A 24,360-nucleotide genomic window follows, 5' to 3' on the forward strand; every position below is an offset into this window, starting at 1 on the left:
TCAGGGTCGATCGCTCTGATCTAGACGAAGGTGCCTGGTCATGGCTGCCTCCTTTCTGCTGGTATCATTCTGGCATGATTGTAAATTACTATGCGTCTTTATACTTTCTACCCATATCAACTTTAAGGTGCTCTACCTGCCAAGGCTGGCTACCTTCTACAAGGCCCAACTGCTCTGACACGTCTCTTCTCTCACCCGGCAAAGCCTTGCTGCCTGTCACACTTTATTATAAAGATGTTGCTCAGGATATGTATGTGTGTGTGTGAGTGTGTGTGTGTGAATGTGAGTGAGTGTGTCTATTTGTCATTTAGACCTTTTTGTGGCTCTATCCAATGTTTACCTACCTACCAGTTCTACATAAAATAGCCTGTTGGCGAGTACATGCATGAGCATGAGTGTGCGTGTGTATGGCTGTGTGAAGCTTTTCTGACTCTCTCCTGATACCCATCTCTCTTCTCTGCAGCCCTGAGGTCATGTGCACAAAAGTACCTGGGGATTAGTAAGGCTTTGGTGTGGCTTGTATTGGCTTTTTGCACTAAAAGTAACGACTCCTTAAAGAAAACCCAATTTCTGTTTTCACAGTGAACACCCAGTGAGTTCCCGTTGGACACTGGCTGAGGGAGACATTCAGGCGTGGTGCTTCCCTGCTGGAATCACCACCTGAAGAAGCAGCAATACCATGTTACATGCAAGGACCTAAAGACAGGCTAAAACCCACACCCAGCCGTCTGTCTACCAACCTGGAAATGCTCTGTACTGAGAAACTTGACGGTATTTGTGCAAGATCATGAGTTATCAGTTGCCTCTTTGAAGGAATTTCACTGGAAAATGTCACTCCCCTCCTTGTGGTCTGACCCAAGTGAGCTTCATTGTGAAGACTGTACTCCTGAGCTGAGAGCCCAGCCTTGGCAACATGCCAAAAGTCCCGCCCACCCTCCAAAACACATCCCTCTCCGAACAAACCTCAGGACACACTTGGGCTTGCCACACAGGTCTAAAGTGATGCAGTGCAATCAGGAGGACTCCCTCAGGCCGAGGGCTAACACCCGGAGTCGTGGACAAGCCTGAGATGCGCCTGGACGTGGGCGCTCTGTTTTGCCCTCTCTCACGCTGCAGCAAGGACTCCAACACTGTCAGTCGAGCGTCTGCACCAGCGCATGTGCCACCTCAGTAGTGGTCGACCCTGACCCTCCTGGTACTGAACTAAACAGGAAGTTATAGTAAAGTTATAGAGTATTGCCTTATGCCACTGAAATGTCTGTGTATGTGCGTGTGTGTTTGCATTTGCATGAGCATGTGGGAGGTGCATTTTTGTGTGTGCACATGTGTGAGCAGGTACACACGTAACATAGTGTTATGCATGTGGAAATCAGAGGACAACTTTGGATGTAGGTCCTTGAGCCGGTTCTACTGTTTTTGAGACAGGGCCTTTAATTAGCTGCGACTTTACCGAGAAGACTAAGTCTAGATGTCCAGTGGGCTCTGGAGACCCACATGTCTCCGCCTCCCTCTTCACCGTAGCTGAGGTTACAGTCTGGGTTCTAGGGTTCCAGACTCAGCTCTTCATGCTTGTGAGCCAAGCACTTTTCCTGAGTGAGCTGTCACTATGCCTCCCTAGTAAGCTGCAACCCCAGTCCTTGGATAATTTCTTCCTGAGTCCATGATCCACTGAAGGATTGGACCTTTTCAGGATGAGTATAGAATTTGGCCTCTCCCAGCTCTACTGTAGGAGTGGATTTATTATAGAATGTCTTCATTCTTGGGTTGCCATGGGATTTCACACACAACTTAATTCTATCCTTGGCTATAAGGCCAAATGGCATTGAAACTCATGTGGGCTCCTTATAGCATGCATTGTTAACCTGACAACCAATAGCTGAAGTAAATGGAGAAGGAGCAAGCAGGGGGAAAGCCCAAGGCTGAATCATATGAAGGCATCACAGTCTGGGGGGGGGAGGGGTCTAAGTTTAAGCCAAGTGAGGGGATGTTATACAAATGTAGGTGGAAAGCAGGAGAATCCAAAAACTACGGTGATAGAAACTGTCAAGTCCTTACTTTACTTCAGGCTGATGTTGAGGGAAACTGAGGCACAGTCCAGTTATGTAGTCAATACAGGAGGTGTGCTCCGTCTATGGGAGGCTATTCTGAGACTAGAATTTAATCTGCATTATGTCTTTTCCTAAGCATGCACACACAGACTTAGTGCATCATCTGTCCTGACTGAGACCCTGTGTTGGCTGCATCATGTCTGTATTTTTTGTTGTTACACAAAACTAGCATAGAGTTCTTTTTCTTATTGGTTTCACAGATGGACAATCCTCTCTTACATGGATGTCAGCAACTACAGTTTATGGTTTTCTTCTACTCTTGCTGTCAAGTACATCCATCTCTGAAAACAAAGAATGCACTTTATGGCTTCTCTTCTGTGTTTCCAAGTTGCCAGCATCCCCACTCTTACACATTGGGGACAATGTTCAGTAAAATAAAGGTGACATGAACTCATGCTTTATGATATCTTCTCTCTCTCTCTCTCTGTCTCTCTCTGTCTCTCTCTGTCTCTGCCTCTGTTTCTGCCTCTCTCGCGCACTCTCTCTCTTTGATAACCAAAATGGCTGCCAGGTGACTAAGGAGAAGATAATCTCAGTTATATCTGTGGGCAAAGGGAGCATGCCCATCCCCGGTGGGAGTGAGCCAGCTGGAAAAGGGTTGGATCACCCAACTCAGCATGCAATGTGAAACATAGGATTGTGTCCTTCTGCAAGTTTCTACTTAACATTTCCAAACCTTAGCTGGCCACGGGTAAAAGGGCCTATGAAAGGGAGACCCTCAGCTAAGTGGACTGCCTGTGTCATCATAGGGAGCACTTAGGTTCCGGGACTCAGGTACCTATATAAACACCCAAGATGGCTAAGCACTTTCTTCCCATCTGAGCCAGCCAGGCAGACTCTGGAAAGAACTAACGCAACAAAGGCTGATTCCTTGTGGTCTCTAAGGTCTGGAGATGGTGATATGGAGCTCTGGCCTCTCTACCCCTCATAAACAGCCTCCAGCCCCAGGATGACCCCTTCCATGGTCAAGTTCTCAATAAGAGGCCCAGGCTTGCCTGTAAGCTTGTTGCCACTGATTCTAGGGGGCTGAGTATAAACAATGAGATGATCTTGGAGTGTTCTGTTCCTATTGTGTTAGCCTGGACTACCCATCCTGGACAGAGCGGATTTCAAGGTGCTTAGCTACGCAGTCTTCTCTGATCCTGGAAAGAGAGGAGAATGAGATGGAGGGGCACTGTCAGGCACATCAAATCCAGTCATGAGCCAGGCTTTCCCCCGGCTTTGAAGCCTGTGCCTAGTTGGTGGGAGCTGAGGGGAAGCTCCATATTGCTCTGCATTGGGAAGAGTAGAGCGGAGTTGCTAAAATCTTAGGGTCAACAGCGAACTCCACAGGAGAACTCCTCTAAAATACAGCCAGGAACTGAAGAGCACTTTTGGAGGGGTCAGTTCTGGTTTCTGAGAACTGTCTTGTCGTTCTTTCAGTAAAGAACGCTGCCTTAGCAAGCGCGACCGACACAAAGTGCCCTGTTGCCACTGGGCTTAGTCATTTTACCCCCACATCCACACACCCACACACACACTGAGGGTGCCTCTTCAGCGAACTGTCCAAACTGGACTTTTCCTTGTCATCACCATGTCAATCATCTGGTGTGGGACCTTGTTGACTTCAGCCAAGACGAAGGCCCATGACTAGAGAAAAACCTTGCTACTAGTCCAGGGATTGAACCACCATCTTTGGTCTTATTAGCATCGTGTTCTGACTGACATGACTGACGCGGCCACTACATCTCAGGATATTACTGGAATAACCCAAATCTATAAAAAAATTAATTAGATGTAATTACACATGCATACACACACGTACACATGAATCCTAAACGATTATATATGCATATTGTGATGGCAAGTGTTATCAACTTGATAGAATCTAGCCCTACCTGGAAGATGGACTTCCGGGCAAGCCTGTGGGAGGTTATACTCACTGTGTTGATTGACGTGAAGGGACCCACCTACTGACTGTGGCACTGTTCCCTGGCTGGGGTCCTGGCCTATCGCAGGTGAAGACAAGGACCCCCGCAGCAGCAGGCACATGCTGCTGTCTGCTGCCGGTTTGCGGGCGCAACGTGATGAGCTGTTTTCTGCTGCCTTGACTTCCTCGCCAGGGTGGACTGTTCCCACGAACTGCGAGCCAGAGGAAGCCCCTTCTCCCTAAAGCTGTTTCTCTCAGACTGCTTTGTCACACTGCTGGAAGCTGTGGACCTAAGAAGCACACATATGAGGCGCACATAAACACAGAGCTCCCTGGAGTCTTTTCCTTGAAAAGCCCAGTCTGGAAATTCCCCAGCCACAGTCTTCAGTCAGACGTGTTCTGCTCATAATCAGAACCTCCTCATCAAGGCCGTGGTATGAACTGGATCCAAAGAGGGGGCCAGGGATGGATGGCAGCCATGACTGACACTGAGGGAGACGGACCCCCGTGCACCCCCACACCTCCATCGCCTTTCAGACCGGGAGCCATATGGACTGCAGTTTTTCATTCGGCAAAGACGAAAGGAAGGGTAGTGTCTTGGGAAACTTGTGAATGAACGTGTCCTGGTTATCTCGCTGCAGCCACACGCTCTTAAAGCCCAGCCGGCTGGGCTTTGCCTGGCCCCAGGTGAAGAGGTGACTTCCCTCTTTGAGTCAATGTTCGGAATTGGGCTGTTGGTTAGCCGAGGTGGGGAGAAAACAATGCTAATGAGGTCAGGGGTTCAAGGCTCACGTGGGTCAGTTAGTGTTCTTCTGTTCTTTGGCCAAAAGGCTACATCCAGAGTGCTTGTCCAGCCCCACAGCAGGGCATGGGGAGGACTGTGGGGGTTTCTCTCTCCAGCCCTGCTCTTCCTGTTAGAGAAAACCAGGCCTTCTGTCAGTGATGCCCTCTCCAGCGTGGAGAGCCGTCCATAAGCACCAGTGAAGGAACCAGCAGGTCTCATCCCCCGATGGTGGCCATGAGGCTGGATGGGCAGGAACAGCGGGTGCCAGTGGAGTCACTCACGCTAAGGAGAACAGAGCAGAGCTGAGCTCCTTGTTACCCTGGAGTGTTTTTCCTTAATTTCTTAGTTGCTGAAGTTTAAACATTTTCTCCATGTCTGTGTAGAGAGTAAAATAGGTTGTTTCAAATTCCTTCTTCTTTATTTTTGTTATTATTTTTTCTGCTATAAACGCTGTGCCCTGACGTGAGTACAGTACAAGGTTTTCAGAGGAGGCTGGGAAGAGGCTGAGCATTCCCAGACACCCAGCTGTGGCCCGGGATCTGCTTAGACTTTGCTTGTAGTCGTAGTTCGTGATTCCCTCTCCTCCGTGACGCTGCATGCCCCCCCACATGACTCCGAGGAGGCATTAGCCCTACGTAGTGGGGGAAAACACGCTCTGCCACGTGGGCCTGACTTAGTCCTCTGACCCCCTAGCTTTGTATTTGTGAGCCTATGCTTCGCGACTGGAAAAGCTGCTCAGCTTTCTGAGCCTCAGCTTCCTTACTGTGAAATGGGAATATTAACATTACCTCATGAGCCTGTTGGACTGTGATTATAATAAAGTCTGGCTGTCTGGAGTGATACTCCACTTTTTCTTTCTTTTTCTTTTTTTTTTTTTAATTGTCTCCCACCAGAATATTCCCTCAGGGTGTAGAGTCAGAACACCCCTCACCCAGCATGGCTTCTGGCACTCAGCATGCTGCCTCTGAGAGTCCCCCACGCTCTCACGTGTATCAGTGGTTCAGTATTCTATTCCATAGACACAAGACAGCTCCTCAAGTGTAAGGGACAACAGGACACAGACTGACTGAGGATTTAAGGTGCTAATGGAGGCCATTTTACCCCAGCGCCAAAACGTTCCGAATGTTGCCTGCTGTTAAGCCTACACTCTCATCAGTGTTCTCTTTCCTTTGCAGGCCTCCACTTTGGCAGTCCTTCTGCCAGGATCGCTCTCTAGACCTCACACCAAAATACTCACAAATCCCATCACCTCCTGTCGAGAGACAGCCCCAGTATGGACCTGACATTCTCTCCTGCCACTCCTATCACAGCCTTCAGTGAGTCAGTGAGCTGCACCAGGGCAAGAGGGGACCTTCACCACGCAATGACACGTCTGTCTGATGGATAAATGGGTGCCCGCCTGAATGAATGAGTGAATGAATGAATGAGTGCTTTCACTTCATCTCTGTCTGTGAGATCCACTTGGACACTGGACGCTTCTTCTGAGCATGGCCACAATGCAACCTCCTGAGCACCGCGCATGGATGCCTGTTACTCACTCCAGGACCTGCTTGCAGTCAGCCAAGCGCGTGCGGCATCTTTGACAAGTTGGATGCTGAGTGGGGAAACTTGAATGCTTCCATCTATTTACTTTTACCACATGCCATAGAAATTAAAAATACATTGTACCACAAGTGCTGTGTTCAGCGTCTCCCTTTAATTACATTCAAGTGTGTTGCTAAATAGTCTTGAGGAAACCGTAATGACCAGCTGTTCTACCCTCTCCCCATATGTCAGAGACGCTTTCTGAAATCACATTCTGGGACAGGAAGGTTGTGTAATTAGACAGTGTATAGTTAACACTTCTAGACATCCCTAAACTGTGGGGCCTTTACACTAACATACTGCACGATCCTGCCAGTTTGGCACAATACAATTAAATGGCGTGCCAAAGAGCAAGGAGAGTATACCAGCACCATCGCTCGTGTGGTGACAGCGTAAGTGTGCGTGCACTATGCAAGATTCAGTGTGCTCAGCTGACAATATACTTAGTAAAGTGGGCTTTAAATTTTTAATACCCCTCATAGCACCATTTATCTCCTTAGATGTGAAAGTAGCTCATTTCTCTGAGCCCTTTAAAACAAAGAGGTATAGCTCAAATATACAGCAACCATTAAAAAAACAAACAAACGGAAAACAGAACAAAACTGAAGTTGGATGAGAAGACAATATTTCATATGGGTTCTTGTGGGGGAGATGTTTCTTTTTCTGTTGCCAAACTACATTTGGAAGATAAAGGAAGATGCATTGAGACAAACAATTGGCTGTTTTGACACATGCTATGGCTCCTGGTGGTTGCTTCCTTCAGCTCTCGAAGTTATCGTGAACAACAGCTATATATCACTTGATTAGCCAGCTCCTTGATTCTTACGATAAACAGTCATTGAAACAGAAATACAAAATAAAGCAGAGACACGTTCTTACATGCTCCTCTCCCAAGGCCAATGCCCTTGAAGGTTGTCCTAGGACACGAGTCAAAAATGTAGGTCTGATTTCTGATCAGATTTGTCCTCAAGAATATGGTCAACTTGTGGCCAAGACTTTCTTTCATCCTAAAATAACAAAACCACTTTTTAAAAGGCCTGAGAGAGGGAGCCACGCTCGCCGAGAAGACCAATTTACAGCATTTTGTCTGTATATTTGAATCTCCCATGAGTTATTCAGATGTAAGGGCTGACAGCTGTAGTTGCCTTAAATCTTGTTTTGTGTCCTGACTTGGAATGGGTTCAATTGATATTCAGAATAATGGCAGGGGTGTGCTGCTTTGAAAGGGACCTGAGCACAATCCAGTGCTTTGGGAAACTGGCTCGCCGGAGGGTTAACCCACATTTAGAACTTGCATTAATAAAAACCCTACCTTGCTCCACAGGGTGTGCAAAAGACTTCATCTTTTTTTGAATGTTTTAGTTCAGCAGTATGGCCGCCTTTGTCCTGACTTGTAAAGGGATTTAAACGTTGCGCTCCTGCAGCCGTTCTACACTGGCTGCCTCGCGTGGAGCCAGACGCCATAGCTTACAGGTGTGAGGATGTCTTTGCTGGGGTGTGCTGACCTGTATCTCCATGACACAACTCAGAGATTGTGGGCGGCGACTTGATCTCGGTAACGTCAACTTGTGCTTCAACCCACATCCAAAGTGCTGTCTGCTTTCCTCAGCTTCCCCGAGTTTGCTTATCCCACCCAGCAGGTGAGAGAGAGCCATTTAAGGAGAAAAGCTGAACTGAAGAGAGAGCCTCTGCCACAGATGGTATTTATCAACATCGATGACTGGGGCATCTTCTGAGTCTTGTTCTCAACTTAAAGTGCCAAGATGGGAAACAATTCAGGTCTTCTATGTGTGGACGGAAGATTCTGGTTTCTGGGCTTGGCTTGGTGGGAGCAAGACTGAAATGAAGAGAACAGTAATGAAAACAGAGCAGGAAAAAGTATTCTACGAGAGGAGAGTGGTGCGTTACTTTATGACGAGGAATAAAGTCAACAAGCAGCTGGTTCTGTGGTCGCTTTCCTTAGACAGGCCCCTGTCGGCTTGACCCACAGCTAGCCACTGCTCTACTGAGGGGGACTCGGGCCGGATCTCCCCTCAGGCTGGGGAGAGGGCTCAGCCACACAGGCATGAGGGTCTCCCGCACCCATGCAAATGTTGTGTGGCATGGCAGCTCACCTCTCATCCCAGCACCCTGGATGCAGACAGGGGACCCCTGGAACAAGAGGGGTGACTGGGCTAGCTGAAGAGGAGGGTGCTGGGCTCAGACAACAGGACCTGCCTCCATGTGTAATGTAGAGTGTGATCAGGGAAGATGTTCCACATGTGCACCCCCAAACACACACAGACACATGCATGCACACCACAAACACATGTGTGCAAAATGCAACCCCGTACAGTGTACGCTCAGCGCTTCCTAAAGGACCTCCGTGTGTTCTTTATCTTCACAGAGAAATCCTCATCACTCTTCCATGGCCAGCTCAAATGTCCCCCTCCCTGTGGCTCCTGCTGGACTCTCATGGAACACCCTCTTTGGTCTATTTGTCCCCTCTGACCACTGTGCTTCCTCTCTGCCTGGCTCTTATCACAGAGACTCTGCTTTCTTCTTTTTCCCTTCCACACGGTTCTGTTATTTAGGGCTCAAAGCTTGTATGCCATATATTCTGTGAGGGAGCATTTGCCCTTCAATGAACAGTAAGCACATTTTAGACTCTTAGCCGGAAAAAGAATATCAAAGAATGCATATCCACATTTGACTTGTTTTCCTTAAGCTAAGAAAACAAAATAGCTTATAAAGTAATGTGTGTGTGTGTGCGCACATTTCTCATTTTCAATATCAGACCATAAAATGCAATGATACAAGATAATGTAATAATTTACTTTTCTGATCCCAGGGGAAAAATAAAATGTAATCAGATCAATTTATGATTTTGACTATATCTGGTCAATCTCACCTCTAGGAACACTTCTGCCTAGATTATAAATTTCCCACAAGATTTTGATCTGATTCAATGTTAAGTATGTAGATTACATTGAAAAACTGATAAAAATAATTTCTGTGCTACGTGATTGAAGGAAACCTTTCTCTACAGTACTGATCAAAAGCAAAGGCGGTGAAGCGGAGAACACCCCTTTCCTCTCCTCGGAGGGTGGTGGTCGCCGTCACACACAATGTTTTCTCCCCAAGCAGATCTCAGTGAGACAAGACTCAGGCAGACCAGCAATTAGCAAGCTGCAGCCAGAGGGCTGGGGCCCACTTATTCTTGCAATAATGAAAGGTCACTGAAGTGCAGTCAAACTCTGTGGCTCTTAACATCGTCCCTGACTTTCTGGTCACCTTGGCAGAGGTAAAGTATGAAGACTTCTAGTGGCCAGAAAAACAAAATTAAAATAAAACAAAAAATATTCACCATCCAGCTCCTTGCTGAAAATAATTTTCAATGTTTGACCCAGAAGCTTCCTTTTGTTTTGAAAACTGCAGCTGGATGATCCTTAGTCTGTCGGTACGGTCTCTTGTATCCTGTGACACACTGAAAATGATCCTGATTATAGACCCGAGTTTTGTTTCTTTGTCTAAGAAGTTATCCATAATTCATGCCAAGCGTGCCAAGTGTCCCTTTAAGGTGAGCCCTGTATTTGACCTGCCCCTGCATGCTAACATAGGAGCTAACATGGCCCCCGACACCATCAGAAGCTAATGATGCCTTGGCTGAGGTGCACCTCAATAGCTGAGCAGGAAGAGGGGGCAGAGCTGCAGCTTCAAGCAGCCCCGTTACCTTCTCAGGTCCTACACATACATCCTATTATGTCCTGTGGACTTCTGCTTCTCTGTTCCAACTCAGCCTAACCTAGGAAAACACAACTGCCGCCCATTGTCTGTGCCTGAAAAAAATCCAAGAGCATCAAATGATGCATGCCATACTCAGAAAAAAAGAAGAACATGGCCGCGCTCTCATTGCCCGGGACATGCAGGGAAGCACAATTGTACTCATCCTGAGAAATGGTGCAGATGGTGTATTTGGCATCACCAGCCCACATAGATCAGAGATGCATTTATTTCCACGACTCTGTTCGCATTGTGACCATTTATCTGGGCTCCTGCTCACATCTAACCTCTGAGAGGGTCAAGAGAGAGTGAGGTATTTTGCCCCTGGGATTGGAAGGTGAGGGGATGTTTGCATTTCCTTCTACCTGCAAAATACTCATTTCTTGCAGCATCAGAAAACATTTGGTTATGTTATCTCGTGGGTCCAGGAGGAGCACGGAGTGTGCCAAATTTAAGAGGCCCTGCCAAATGCTGTAGCCTGCATTATGTAGCCGGGGCCGCCAGTAGAACTGGTGCTAACTAGTTGTACATTCCAGCTCCTGCCGCAGAAGGAAAACAACCCTGTTAGTCATTTCCAACTGGGCTCCCAAAGCTCGCCTCTGCTTAGAAGACGCCTTTGTGTCTGTGTGCAGATGCTGGCCCGTGGGCACAGCTGATTGGCTGCTGTGACCGACCTCTTTAGGCTTGGGACAGTGAGCACTGATGGCTAAGCAAGTGGCTCAGACCCTCTGCGGATTTGGACATCATGTTCTTAGTGAAGAACCCCTGAGAGCCAGGCTCTCCCGGTGGCCTGAGCCATCCTGCCCCGTGTCTGCTTGTAGTTCTCACTTAACCTCCTAGAGCATTGGTTTCCTCCTCTTCCAGCAAGGACAATCGTAGGGCCCTTATAGAAAATTCGCTGTGGGCGAGTACATGGGATACAGCACACCTGGATGTCATGGTGTGTTGGTGTGTGGAGGTGGCAAGTGTTTGGTTCCTAGAAGTCTATGAGGTGCTGGAGATGGTGTCACCGTGGTGTCCTGTACTGTGTACTTGACAAGAAGACTGTCTCTGGCTGTAGTCCCATGACCTTCAAGTTCAGCACCTGTGATTGGAACAAACCCTTATGGTTTGTAAATTACTCAGTCTGTGGTTCCAGCTATAGCCGCAGAAACAGACTGAGACTGACTGATACAATCTGTATGCTCTATACAACCCATTTGGCCCACCAACTGGGACAGAGCGGGCTCTCAGAAAAAGACCGATTGCCTCTGAGTGTTATCATCACATTTGATACCATTGGTACCCCGCAGTAGAGGAAACCAAATCAAATAAAGGATGTCAAATATACAGAACTTGGAGGGAGTGGGGCTTGTCACTGTAGACAGAAGAACAAGTACTTGAATCTTGCCTCAACATGGCACAGCCTTTGGCAGAGTCCTCACCTGTTCTGAGAAGTCACTGTGCCTTGTGCTAGGCCCCAAGTATCCAGTGCCCAGCCCTGGGTGGTCAGTTGTGCCATCTGTGGTGTGCTTGTGACAATGTCCCTGAGCAGAACCAGGCTTATAAGAGTGAATTTCCTGCTAGGTACTGGGTCATCTGAACATGGGCATTCTTCAAAAGGGACTGGACAATGACAACAGCATTGCTGGGAGATGCGAACCAGGAGCTGTATCTGGACAGACCTTTCTGGCTTGGCTGCCAGCTTGCTGTCTCAGTTGATGACCTGCTGCTCTGCACTGAGTGGCTCTAACTACAGCCTGGCCTTTTTTGGCTATTGCAAAAGCAGTGATGATGGAAAGGGCTGGGGTGGGGTTGGCTCTTCTCCTGGTTGCAACGTGGAAAGAAGGGGATGAGACTGCCTGGGTGATAACAGAGGGTGTGGGTTATCACAGGCCATCCTTCCTATAAGCTCATTTCCTCGGGAAGAAAGCTTCCTGGAGAGTTCTTTATTCTCCTGTCACAAGGACTCCTAAACCCAATGTGAAGGGGTCCTAGATGCACAAAGGGACAGCCACTAGTTATCAGAGCAGAGACTGATGTCACACAAGCTTCCTGAAAGACAGGGGCCCTGTGTGTCCAGCAGGACCCGGCTCACAATGCCCAAAATCCTCACCTGTATCCATCCCCACCCCAAATCCACCTGTACCTGTGAGGAGCCCCGTGAATTGGCACCAAGTGGCTCCTGCTCCCAGGTCTAGGTGCAGGTTAGGCAACCAACATGAGCAGAAGACCAATGTAAGAACTGATATAACACTAGAAGCTAGTTCCCCTGCAGGCGCTTTATATGCGTTTGTTCATTTTTCCCTGGAGACAGGCTCCTGAGGAAGTCACTGCTGTTAGGCCCATGTTAGAGTAAAGAAACGGAGCCTTGAAGAACTTAAGTAGTCTGTTCAAAGTCATACAACAAGAAGCAGTTGAGCTACAAATGTTTGTGATGTTTTGTTTGAGATTGAAAGTTTATTCTTGGCTCGCTCTCTCTCTCTCTCACACCCTACCCTACCCCACACACAGGTGTTATGTAGCCCAGGCTAGCCTCAAACTTGCATTGTAGGATGACCTTGTACTCCTGACCTTCCTCCTCCAAAGTCTTGAGCCTATATGCTTGTCCTCAGCATTTAGGTTTTTATATGTGCACGAAGAGTAAAGATTGTGGAAATTCAATTAATCTATAGCTCTTAGAGCAAAATTGTTGATTTATATGAGACCATGAAGGAAAGAAAGAATGATGAGGAGAGGAGTGAGGAAGGAGTGAGAAGAAAAGAAAGTATGAAACAATTTGGTAGTATAGACGTGTGTGTGTGTCTGTGTGTGCGCGCGTGCGTGCGTGCGTGCGTGCATGTGTGTATGTGTGTGTGTGTGTGTGTGTGTGTGTGTGTGTGTGACAGAGTAGGAAAGGAAGAAATAGAGAATGAAGAAGAAAATATTTTTCATTACAAGGCTCCATGTTTTCTGTGCTTCTCTGATGGAATGAGAACTAGAATTTAGCACTTCCCAAGGCACCGTGTTTTCTTTATTTTTCTTTCACAATTGTTCTCAGAGAAGTTTCAGTTAGTGACCGTAACTACTGAATCCTAAGTGTACTCTCCGGAACTGATGGGCCAGTGAAGTGTGTGCTGTGCCTCAAAAGAGAAGCTAGAGAGAAACTGAGGAAGATGCCTGTCAGCCCCTAACCTGCATGTGCACGTGCACATTTGAACAGTCACAAGTGAGAACACACACAGAACTTCAGTGGACCCTCCCCAGGCTCCAGCAGTGCGAGCGGCAGAGGACGCAACCCAGTAAAACATCATTCCTTTCTGACACTGGGCAAGTGACTTCGGTTCAAATCAAATCTGCTGCGTATTTGGTTTTTAGTGCCTCGGACTGAAGTGAGTCCTCTGCCGGTCATGCTGGAGCTCTGACCCACGCAGTGACAGGTGTGAGCAGCCTGGCGAGCGGCCGTCCTGAGGTTGGAATCATGGCAGGACCCAGCTCCTTCAGCACTTGCCATCTCTGTCCTTCACTGTGCAAGGACACGAGGCAAAAGCAGTTGGCTGTAAGCCAGGCAGAGGCCAAACGGGCTGGGAACTAGACCTTGGCTCTCTAGCCCCCGTATCCATGAACCAGGAAGAAAAGGATTTCTGCAGTTTAAGCCACATGGTCCGTATTGTGTGTTAGTAGCATGAGAAATGACCCAACACAGGCCTCGGTGAAGAGCGCACAAGGCTTCAAGCAGAGTCCTGAGAGGGTCTCCTACGACTGTGGAGTGCTAAGACATAGGAAGTAGAGGAGAAATGGACAGGCCATACCCCAGCATGGCGTGAGCACAGAGGCTTGTGTTCAGGAAGGACTGCCATTTATTTTTGAAAATTCTGCTAGCATTTTAATGCTTTAGTGTTGTTGTTTATGTATGCATGGAGTGGCTTCAGGTGACACTGCACATGTGTCCAGGAGACATCTTTTGAAAACGATTCTCTCCTTCCAAGCCTTTATATGGGTTTTGGGGGTCACACTAAGACCACCAGGCATGCAGGGCAAATGCCTGAACCTTTTGAGCCATCTCAACATCGGGTGGAAAAAAATGCTATGTAAAAATTAACCCTGCTAAATTGATGCATTTGCAAAAAACAAAGAACTCAAAAACAAAATAAATAAATAAAGCTAGGCAAATCAGTCTTCCCAAGTGTAGATTGTTAGACCACCTTCAATGTTGAGCATTTCATCAAAACAAAAGAAAAAGAAAAAGAAAATCCATGCCTCCCAGTGTTGGGAGTCTCCCAACGGGCTCAAATAAACTCGACTAACATAATCAGGGGACAGTTACAAGGAGGAAAGGACATTTTGGGGATGCCGGTAGCTGGTTTTCTCAAAGATTGAAGAGAAGCTGGTTCAATGGTTGCTCTGAAGAGCAAAGAGAGGGACAATAATATCCTGAGGTGAGTGCAGTGCCTGCCTGGGGAGCCATAGCCTCACCTGCTTCTGATGAGTACCTTGCTTACTTTGTGTTCAGGCAGGGACTGTTCCCCGGCTTCTGCCCTGAGTTCAGAACACTCTGGACTCTACCTCCTGCTTTCTGACCTTCCTGGCTTTCTAGTTCTTCTTTCTTCCATTTCCCCTCTACTTCCTTGTCTCTTAGAAGATAAGAGTCAGTCATTTTAAATCCAGGGTTGAAGGAGGAAACCATTTGTCTCTCTCTTCTCTCAGTGCTGATGGTGTCTCAGTTGCCTCTGTTAAGGGATGAGGATGCTTGGAAGGGCTGGTGATGGGCCTGGAGTGACTGGGGAAGGTGGCGTGGGGCCTGGCGGGGAGTCAGGAGTGAATCCAGGCAAGGGCAGGCCAGCTGGGAGCATGGGCCCAACCTGAGCTCAGTGGGGGTGGGTCACACTGCCAGTGCTGAATCTGTTTATTAAGCATGTCTTGGAGAGAAGACAAGCATTGAGTCAGGGTTGCAGAAGGAGTCTCAGGCATCACTGAAGAGAAGCCCACTGGGCGACTCCTCTACAATAAACCTACAGAAGGGACCCATTTCTTCTGGTAGCATAGCACATGCACTGAGTAGCCCTCTAGAACAGGAAGCTAGGGTCCTTATGTGGCATGGACTGAGTGAGGCATTTTACATCACATGATTTGTAAGAAACTTAATCTCATTGTGTGTGTGTGTGTGTGTGTGTATGTCACATTTGCACATGCACAAATGTATACGCATACATGTGGAGGCTAGAGGCCAGCCTCAACTTTGGCTCCTCGGGAAACATTCACCCTGGTTTCTGAGTCCTGGTCTTTTCACTGGCCTACGGCTTGCAGAATAGGGTAAGCTAGCCGGCCAGTGAGCCCTAGGGTCCCATTTGTCTGTATCTCCCCAGAGGTGAGATTACATGTGGCCACAACCAAACCTGGCTTTTAAAATGTGTGTTCTAGAGTGTGAAAATCAGACTGTCATGCTTGCACAACAAGCATTTCAATGATGAGACATCTCCATGCCCGGACTCTCATTTTAAGAAGGGGTATTCGAACCTCAGAATTCTTGAGAAGAACCACGTAGGTGTCCCACCTTGCATGTGGTGAGGCTGCGACCACAGACCACAGGGGTCTTTTCGTGTGTGCACTTCTTGGGTGCTTGAGGTTCTGGAAAGGTCAGGAACCATCTTGGCTCCACTGGGATTTAATGAATGGTGGATTCTGGGTCAGAGGAAAGAACACATCTCCTCCCCGGACTCTGCCATGTGGCCAAGGCCATGCCTTCAGAAGTCCTCTCTTCCCACACATCTGTTGGTTGCGTTTTCAAGCAAGGGGCTGAGTTCAGGGGTGGGTGGGGCCTGCCTGACAGGAACTATAGAAGCTTGCCGGCAGAGTGTGCATGAGCTGTTCTGCCCTTTGCCAACTATCTTGGGCTGTCAGAGGAATGATCTGGAAGTGAACTTGACTGAAAGTGGTGACACAGACAAGAGAGAACATGGGTCCTAGGAGGCTTCCTTTGGAGGGCCGGCTGGCTGCTCATTATCACTGCTAAACTTTAAGGTCTTCAGTAAACTGTTAGCATCAGCCACGGGCATCTGTCTGCTTTCTGTGGCTCTAAGACAAATATGACTAAGGCAGTCATGTACTTGCTGGTTGTCCTGTGTGTCTGTCTGTCTGTCGGCATGTCTCTGTGTTTGTTTCTTGTGAGGAGGCAAAGACAGTTTTACTGATCTTTGTGCTAGGAAAGTATCATTTGGGTAAAGCAATGAGAGAAAGAGTGCCCTAAGCTTAGGAATAACTACATGGAAACAGACAGGCCTGAATAAACAGGTCTGAAGATGCTAGGATGGAAGTCTACACAGGAATGTGGAAAAAAGGAGACGTTAACAGGGTCAGGTAGTAGTGGGGCCAGGAAAGGGGTTCAGTGAATAGGGGATTTCCGAGGCAATTTCAAAGATAAATTTAAGGTTTCTAGTGGGGGAGGGAGGACAGATTTGCCAATAGAAAGATTGGACCATACTGCAAAGGGCAATGGGAAGAGAGGACAGAGCTGGTAGAGTTTCAAGACAGAAGGACTGGAGGAGACAGTCCCCATCTCAAGGGTGAGCAAGGATTCTTGGTTTTCAGCACAAAAGTGATTTAACAGAACTTTTCCAGAAAGAAGATCTCAGTTGATGAATATACTCAGAAATGTTTGACAAGGTCAAGATCAGCACAGACAAGTTTTATTTTTAAGGAAGGAGAAATGTGGGCAGTATGTGGAAAAGCCAAGAGGTCAGGAAAAGAGCAGCTCATGAGCAAACCCTCAGAGCAGAGGCTACAGCAGGGGATCTGCACAGGAAGAATGGGGTCAGGGCTGCAGGGCTGCAGAGGAGAAGGGGAAAAGTTCGGAGAGAGGCCTTAGAAGAAGGCCAGTGTGAGGAGGGTCGAGGGAACCCCAGTCTGGCTTGATAGTCAGGATAACAATGGCCAGAAAAGAGGTTTGTGTAGAGGAGGAGTCACATGAAGGAGCTGGTAATGCTGGTGCTTACAGAGGCCCAGAGGGATGTAGGTGCTGTGAGGTTTACAGGTAGATTGCGCCGAGGAGATGGCTCGTTTGGTAACGTGCCTGCCAATATGAATGAGGCCCTGGGTTCAATCTCCAGCACTGCATTAATGAGGTATATTGGTGCATGTATGCAATCCTAGCACCTGGAGGTAGAGGCAGGAGGATCATTGGTTCAAGGACACCCTGTCCAGATGGCTCAGTAGGTAAAAGCATGTGCTGTAGAGACTGTAAACATGAGTCTGATCCCTGGGATACAAATGGTAGGAGAGAAGAGAATACTACTTCTAACCTGCACATGTGCATATCCACACACAGATAGACAGACAGACAGACAGATAGACAGATAGATAGACAGATAGATAAGAAATAGACAGATGATAAATAGTATCTAGAAGATAAATAGAAGGTAGATGATAGAAGATAAATGACAGATGATAGAAGATAGATTTTAGATAGATAATAGGTAGATAGGTACATAGATCAAAGTTAGGTAGATGATAGTAGATAGAAGATAGATAATAAATAGAAGATAGATTATTGATAGATAGATGGATGAATAGATAGATGAATGGATGGATAGATAGATAGATAAACAAGTATAAAATAAATTCAACTCCATCCCGGATTTTATAGCAAATTCTGGTTCCATCCAGTCTCGCCTCAAAAACAAAACAAAACAAACCAACCAATGACTGGATCCCAGTGATGAAAGAGAAGCAACTCCCATGGCCCTAAGTCAGTGTGAGACTGTCCTCCTGACCAGCTAAGGTCAAATACACAGGAGTCCCCAAGTCCAGGACTTAGCGGATTCTCCTTACCTTCTCGTTCATGATTTCACCTACAGTTTCCCAAGAAACCCCACCTGTCCTTCAGCATGACATCAGCCTTTTATCTGTTCTACATCCCATTTGGATATGTATTGTTAGGTGCTGTGTTTTCCTTAGCCAAGCCAGAGTGTACATACGTCCCACTGCTGTGATGACAGCAAGATAGGCAAGAACAGCATGGCTTTGAGGGAACATAAAACATCATCAGATGGTAGGTGGCCCAAGTGACCCAAAGTAGAAGGTTTTGTGTCCTAGGTAGAGGGCCATGCAGAGGCCCTATCTCTGTGGAAGCAGTTGTCTCTCCAGAGAGAGCTTATGGTCTAGTTAGGGCAAGCATCAGGGGCTGGAGAGATTTATCAGTTGGTCAAGTTCTTGCTTCAAACCTGTGAATACCTCATTTGGACCCCAGGCACTCTCAGGAAAGATGACTCTGGGGTTAAGGGCACTGGCTGTTCTTCCCAAGGTCCTAGAGTTGACTCCTACCACCCATATGGTGACTCACATCTGAGTGGAACTCCAGTCCTGGGCAGCCTCACTGCCTCTTCTGGCCTCTGCTGCTGTCAGGTTTGTACATGCAGGTAAATAGCCCCCCCCACCGCCTCCACACACAAATTATTAAAAAGAAGAAAAGAAAAGCCCAGCTAGTTGAATTGGGCTCCACATCCTAGTGATAGATCCCATCTCATAAAACCAAGGTAGATGCCTCCTGAGGAATACTCAGAGATGACCCTCTGCATTCCACATTCACATGAACCTTCACACGTGTTTGCACACACACACATGTATACATGCATGGCATAGCATGTCAAAACAAAACACCACTGACAAAAAGAAAAAGAGCTTCAGGCTGAAAGCTGGTATATCTTCCTCACAGTCGAACAAGGGATGTCTGGGGAGAGCTAATCAAGACAAAAGTGTGTAAACTGAACATCAGCCATCAATTTTAGAAGCTCTTTGTAACCTAGGGATACAAACTCTTTACCTTGAGGCAAGTTAAGATTTCTCTCTGAAGCCCACAGCCAATATCACACTCCAGCGTGAAATCACAGAAGCCTTCTCACTAAAGTTAGGAGGAAGGTCAATGGATGTTGCCATAACTACTCGTTTACCATTATTCCAGAGCTACTACAGTAAAAGGGGCAGGAAAAAAAAAACCCAAAAAACAAACAACATAGGTATTATTATTGGAGAAGAAAAAAATTCTTGTTATTTACCAATAATATGATTGCCTCCTTAAAGAGAACAAACAAACTCTTTCTAAGTAATTAGAAAGTTTAGAGATATGGTTAGTTACAAGATAAATATATGGGAAGTTTACTGCATGCCAGAAATGATCTGTTAAAAGCATAATGAAGAAGAATATTCTGCCTACCAGACAGAGGTATAAATTTAATGAAAGTTCTACAAAAGCCACATAAAAACCAATTGAAAAATTTTACTGAGAGATAATTTTTTAAAAACCAAATGAAACTCGGTGTTCTGTTATGTCCATAACAATCAAAGTACAGTGTTATAGAAAGATGATAGTCCCTCATGAGACATATTAATTTAATGTGAGTTATCTATAAATTCCCAAATGTTTTATGCTGAGTAGTTAAAATTATAATGACTTTACCTTTTTTTCTTTCCTTTTTTAGTTATTTATTTATTTTTGAAACAGGTTTTCTCTGTGTAGCCCTGGCTTGTCCTTGACTCGCTTTGCAAACCAGGCTGGCCTTGAACTCACAGCATCCTGAATGCTGGGTCCAGCTATGACTTTACCTTTTATAGATGAGTTTTATGAAGTCAACCAAGAGAAAAAAATGTTTTAATTGAGTAGGAAAGAAAACTTCCTGTCACAGCTGAGAATTGTGGTAGTCCCTGCATGTACGCACTGACAGAGATTCAAGACAGCGAGCAAAGAATGCTGATCTCTTTGCAAGCCAGCAGGAGTGACTAACTGCTGGGGAAACAGCTCCATGCAACCCAGGTCGGCATCAGCAGTCACCCCAGCAAGGCTTCTCAGCCTGCCCGCACAGCTTCCTCGGCCTCTGTCCTCCACTCCATGGTGGCTCCTGCTCGGCTTTCCTCACAGACCTCTCAAGTTTCCAACCAGTCATCACTTCTTTTCTTGTTACCATGGTGAAATATTCTGACAAAGGCGAGAAGGGCCCATTTTGGGTCACAGTTCAGGGTACAGTCCATTATTGAAGAGTATGGAGGAGTCAAGGAGCCAGAGCTTGAACCAGCTGGTCACATCCTGTCCACACACTCAGGAAGCAGAGAGCAATGCATGCTTCTTCTTCCTCTTCACACAGTCTGGGATGTCAGCCTGGGAAATGGTGCCACCCATAGCCATGGTGACCTCCAGCTTCAGTTAACCTGTCAAGATAGTTCCACACAGGCATGCCCAGAGCCTGTCACCAGGAGACCCTAGATTTTATCAAGCTAACAAGTGAGATGAATCATGTGGCTGATGATGCCCCTCAGAGGTGCAAACTCCAGTCCACAAGAGCTGACCAGTCATGATTCATTGCTTCTCTCTTCACGTCTTTGTCACAGAACTCACCCATTGGTCCCCTCGGTGTCTGTGGCCTGAGAGCTGATTGGTGATGACCCATCCCCATGTAAACAGTATGGGTGCATACAGTGAAGTGTGGCTGTGCCCCCAGCACGTGGAAGTGCAGGCAGGGAGATCAGGAGTCCAAGGTCATCTTTGGCCACGGAGCCAAGAGTTTCAGCGTGGCCCAGGACACAGGAGATTCTGTGTGAAAACAAAAACAAAACCCACCATGAGCAGTAACCCCCAAGATCTGCTTCTGTAAGCCTGGGAGGCCTGCCAATGGCAGCATTCTTTAAGAATGTTCCAGTCTGGTTAGATATAGCCACAAGCCATAGTCCGTCCCCAACAAATATCAGAGAACTCAAGCCTCACCACGTTCACTCAGGACAGCACTGCTAACAACCGAAACAGACGGCTCAGAGCTAAGTAGATGTGATTCCCTGCCTCATTTTAAAGGATTGTCTTAAAAATGTGATGGGAAAGTTTTCACAATACTCCAGAGCATTCATTTCTCCATACAAAGCTATGGAAAATGAAATCTGAAGTGCAAAAGGCTCCCAAGTGCTCACACAGTGTGTTTAGCCAGACTCTCATCTCCTTTCTTGTCCTCTCAGACCAAAGGAAACCAGGCCAGAGCTGGGAGCTCAGACTTTGAGAGACCAAGGGTCAGTGTCACAGCGGTACTTGACTAGAACGATTCTTGCTAACTTGGCAATATTATTACTACGCTTTTAAAGTAATTTTAGACCTAAATGTAAAAGCTGAAACTATTAAAATTTCTAGAAGAAAGCATAAGAGAAAAATTGGGAGATGGTGAGACAGTCAAGTTTTCTTAGTAAGATGTGGAATCTTAAGCCATCATGAAAGAAGATGAGGATCAGACTTTATCAAAATGTGCTGCTCTCGTCCCTCTAACAAAGGTCTCCATCCACAAGAATGCCAGCTGCAGAGTGTCCGTTCTGTGGTACCTGTGGTTATGGAAAGAGCTGTATGCTCAATGCATGAAAAGCCCTAGTGTTAACAAGACCATACCTCAATTTGGAATAAAGGGCAAAAGGTTTGAACAGACTCCACAAAGGGAGGGCGACAACAAACACGTGAGAAGAGGCAATAAGCTCCCTGAGATGGCACCGTGTCCCTCTAAAAACACATGGACCCAAGCTTTGGTGAGGAGGTGGCACAGCCATGGTGCCCTCACACCACTGGAGAAAAGGAGCACGGTGATAAAAAGATGCTATTACTCTGACACAGGAAAATGCTGACTTCCTACCACACTATCCATTCCACTTACCTCAAAGAAATGAAGTCTTATGCAAAACTATCATGGTGGCTTAACTGAAACACTCCCCAAGGGAAAATACCCCAAACACCTGCCAACAAGTGACTAATGAATTACCGCCCATCAGCACAACAGAGTATTACTCAGCCATGAAAAGGAGTAAGAACAAAACCTTGACTTGTTAATACACCCATCAATGTGGAATAATCACAGTTATCTTTTTAAAAATTTTAATTTTTATTAATTACAGTTTTTTCACTTTGTATCCCAGCTGTAGCCCCTCCCCCATTCCCTCCTAATCTCACTCTCCCTCCCTCTTCTTCTCCTATGCCCCTCCCCCAGTCCACTGATAGGGGAGGTCCTCCTCTCCTTCCATCTGACCCTAGTCTATCAGGTCTCATCAGGACTGGCTTCATTGTCTTTCTCTGTGGCTTGATAAGGCTGTTTCCCCCTCAGGTGGAGGTGATCAAAGAGCCAGCCCCTGAGTTCGTGTCAGAGACAGTCCCTGTTCCCATTACTAGGAAACCCTCTCGGACACTGAGTTGCCATGGGCTGTATCTGTGCAGGGGTTCTAGGTTATCTCCATGCATGGTCCTTATTTGGAGTATCAGTCTGACAAAAGACCCCTGGGCCCAAATTTTTTGGTTCTTTTGCATTCCTTGTGGAGCTCCTGTCCCCTCCAGGACTTTCTATCTCCCCCTTCTTTCATAAGATTCCCTGCACTCTGCCCAAAGTTTGGCTATGAGTTTCACCATATCTTTTGATACCCTGTTGGGTAAAGCCTTTCAGAGGCCCTCTGTGGTAGGCTTTTGTCCTGTTCCCTGTTTTCTCCCTCTTCTGATGTCCATCCTGTTTGCCTTTCTGAATGAGGATTGAACATCTTACCCAGAGTCCTCCTCCTTGATTAGCTTCTTTAGGTGTACAGATTTTAGTACGTTTATCCTGTATTATATGTCTAATATCCACTTGTAAGTGAGTATATACCATGTGTTGTCTTTCTGCTTCTGGGATACTTCACTCAAGATGATCTTTTCTAGATCCCATCATTTGCCTGCAAATGTCATAATTTCCTTGTTTGTAATTGCTGAGTAGTATTCCATTGTGTAATTGTACCACAACTTTTGTATCCATTCCTCAATTGAGGGACATATGAATTCTTTCCAGTTTCTGGCTATTACAAATAAAGCTGCTACAAACATGGTTGAGCAAATGTCCCTGTTGTGTACTTGAGCATATTTTAGATATATGCCTAGGAGTGGTATAGCTGGGTCTTGAGGTAGCACTATTCCTAATTGTCTGAAAGTACCAGATTGATTTCCAAAGTGGTTGTCCAAGTTTACATTCCCACCAGCAATGGAGGAGGGTTCCCCTTTCTCCACATCTTTTCCAGCATATGTTGTCACTTGGGTTTTTGATCTTAGCCATTCTGATGTGTGTAAGGTGAAATCTCAGGGTCATTTTGATTTGCATTTCCCTGATGACTAAGGATGTTGAGCATTTCTTTAAGTGTTTCTCTGCCATTCGATGTTCCTCTATTGATAATTTTCTGTTTAGGTCTGTACCCCATTTTTTAATTGGATTACTTGATTTGTTAGCCTACAGATTAGGAAAGGATCTTCACCAACCCTATATCTGACAGAGGGCTAATATCCAGAATATATAAAGAACTTAAGGAGTTAAACAATGTTATCTTGCTAAGTGAAAAGAACCAGAAGGGATTAAAGAGGCACATGCAGAGCAATTACACTTATATAGGAATCCAGAAAACACAGACTAACTCATAGCTTCAAGTCAGTGGTCACTGATGACCAAGGGAGGGAGAAATGGGAGATGCCCTCCTTTACTTTCTGCCGTTATGAAAAAGAGTTTGTTTCAGCTTAGGCTTCTGTCTATCATACAAGGACACCAGGGCAGGGACACAGGAGGGAACGCAAGGCAGGAACTGAAGCAGACTATGGAGGAACTGCTTGCTAGCTTGCTCCCCATGGCTTGCTCAATTACTCTTTTCATACAGCCCAAGACTACAGTGGTTTGGGCCCTCCTGTGTCAATCATCGATCAAGGAAATGCCCCGTAGACATGACCACAGGCCCATACAAGGGAGATAATTCTTCAGTTGAGGTTCCCTTTTCACAGGAATGTCAAACTGACAACCAAGAATGTATCACAGAATCAGGGGATACTGTGAAATCTGGGGAGTTTTGAATACATTCTGCCTTGCCCCTGCTGACAATTTCACTGACGTTCACTCTTGACAAAAACAAATGGTTCACTTTGAATAGTTGCAGTGAGTAATGTATACACTAGACACTGGGAAAGATAGTAAATCTTATTTTCCTTCTATTGTGTTATTGTATTCTCTGATGTATGAGAGCTACACAAATACCATGCATTGGCTCATGCTCATTTGTCCTTCCTGATCTTGTGTCGTCTTTAATTGCTTCCGTGGGTTTTGGCATGTTCACCCACAAGTGTGTGTGTGTGTGTGTGTGTGTGTGTGTGTATTGCCTGTATGTTTGTGTAAGTGTATGTGTGTTAGTATGTGTGTGTATTGCCTGTGTGTGTAATATGTGTGTTAGTATGTGTGTGTGCATGTGTA

General features: G+C 46.4%; 1 long non-coding RNA gene across 1 annotated transcript; it reads left to right on the forward strand.

Annotated features, from left to right (window-relative positions):
- Window positions 1–1,204: 1,204 nt before the first annotated feature.
- On the forward strand, window positions 1,205–6,474 carry LOC132646427 (uncharacterized). The gene is made up of 2 exons (XR_009584690.1): window positions 1,205–4,712; window positions 5,977–6,474. It is a non-coding gene; the product is annotated as an uncharacterized LOC132646427 (long non-coding RNA).
- The last annotated feature ends 17,886 nt before the right edge of the window (window positions 6,475–24,360 follow it).

The sequence above is a fragment of the Meriones unguiculatus genome, chromosome 11 (genome assembly GCF_030254825.1).
Source record: "Meriones unguiculatus strain TT.TT164.6M chromosome 11, Bangor_MerUng_6.1, whole genome shotgun sequence".
In the NCBI taxonomy this organism is placed as follows: Eukaryota; Metazoa; Chordata; class Mammalia; order Rodentia; family Muridae; genus Meriones; species Meriones unguiculatus.